We start from the raw sequence: 2,125 nt of genomic DNA on the forward strand, positions 1-2,125 counted from the left end.
TAAAAAAATCAGAAACCTTACCAAAGTCTGCGTTCGTCAGGACAATCGTCTTGGCCAGCTGCGTACAAGAAGGTGCTTTTCAGTATTACTGTCATACAGAACTCTGAACATGGAGGAGACGGATGTATATAATCACCTGTAGCTACTGGATTAAGTAGCATTGTACATATCATRGAGTTCTCTGTTGTTCAGGTTACGCGAAGACGAAGGGTCATTTCAAGCAACATGCCTGCTGCAATAACCTATCAGACACATAAAGTAGGACTAGACTGCTGGACGGAGAATCACTTGTGYTGCTTTTACAGAGTTAGCTGAAACATCCAGAGGTAACTAGAGTTTCATCAGCGAAAGCTGAAATAGTTTCACTAAATATCCRTGACATCTCTTGTCATGTATTTGTATCGTTACTCTTAACTCTCAGTTCAAACCTTTATCATGTGAATGCTACATTTGTAGCCAAGTTTGCAGCTACCTGCTGATATTAGGCTGGAGACCGGCTGGCTTTTCTAGAAATTGAAGCTCGGATTTGGAAATGATGTCAGAGCCGAGGAACAGCTCATTACTTTAGCTAGGTACCCGTTGTACGTGTGAGGTGGCCACATTGGTYTGATGTTGGTGATTGATGTAATTAAAGTTTCAACATGTGGTCCAGTTAGGGTTTTTTCCAACTTGGAAGAACTGGAGAAACATATTTTTCTAGCCTCAGATTTGAGGTGGTAGCTGTACATCAACAGAATATTGAGAGGAAAACTGAACAAATGGGGGCAGATCAGATGCATGCGAAGGCCTATACTCAAAAAAATAACTTCTTACATTTTTTTWATTTCACACTTCAGATTTAACTATTTCACAGTCAAACCAATGAACTACAACTTTTAGAGAAAGTAGTGAAGGATTTCAACATGGTAATAATGTCTGTTACAGTCAGTTATAGTCAAAGTAAATGCTATGCTAATCGGTGTTTGGTAAATGTCTTTGTAATGCTTTTGTACTAAATCGGTTTTTAAGGAGTAACTTGATTTGCAATTGTCTTTTTCATCATGATCAAAAGCTACAAATAACATCAGCTGTCCYAAAGCATTTAGTTTTAAAACCTCCAATAATTACCAGTWATCAATCATTTGRACAAAAGTGGGCAAACACAACGTCTAAATGTCAAATTAAAACATCTTCCCATTTTAGCCATGGTATCATGAATAGCCATCAGCTGCATGCTGCACATTATCAATGCTATGTTTCCRAATTCTTCATTAGTGCAAATTTAAAGCCACTACACTTAGACAGATATTGGGCTATTGTTCATTTAATTTTATATTTATATTTTATAAATCTGGAAAGTCATTTATGAAGCTAAGAAAAGCTCTCTTAAGAAAATGCTGCATATGAAGTTAATGTTACAGCTACTTGCTGATGATCCWTGGCAAGAAATCAACTAGCTGTTTACACACAAAACTATTTTATGTTCTCAAATTCAAACTCTCAAATKTAAGTTTTTACAACAAAAAAATGTTTGGGGCGGTTAGAAATTTAAAATGAATGTTAWACATTTCTAAAGTAATCCGTATCCGTTTCCCCAAAGTGCTAACCCTTAATATCACATTTTTTTCTAAAGGATTTTTCCATTTCAGCTATGCTAGCTTAACCGTCTCTGGCTGCTAGCTGTACATCTAGCTCATAAATGTAAGACATTTTTGTCTTTCTGCCTTAATTTTTGCAACAAATTGAACAACATGTAGTTGTTATTTCTYGTAAACACAAAATAGCTGTTCTTTAAACTGTGATATTTCAAGAGAAGTGACATGTTAAAACGTACCTGTGTCACTCACTGTTTGGCTAACAACACTGTTCAGTCGCTAAGCTAAAGTCCGTTACTATTCAGCAATTTGTTGTTGCAACGGCCTTAAATGCCTATCACTACATTTTAAAATGGAGACCTAAATTGTGCCTTTCGGATACTTTTTATTTCTCTACATTTTTGGCATTTAAAACACGTGCCTTTTGTAAAGTAGTTGGTGACGACATGAGAATCTCAGATTCGTCTGATTCCACCTTCAATCATTGTGCCGTTATGTGTCGCGAACACACCCCTGCCAAAGTGGACATTTATAGATCCTTTGTGGATCTA

The sequence above is a fragment of the Poecilia reticulata genome, linkage group LG23, assembly GCF_000633615.1.
Source record: "Poecilia reticulata strain Guanapo linkage group LG23, Guppy_female_1.0+MT, whole genome shotgun sequence".
Taxonomy (NCBI): domain Eukaryota; kingdom Metazoa; phylum Chordata; class Actinopteri; order Cyprinodontiformes; family Poeciliidae; genus Poecilia; species Poecilia reticulata.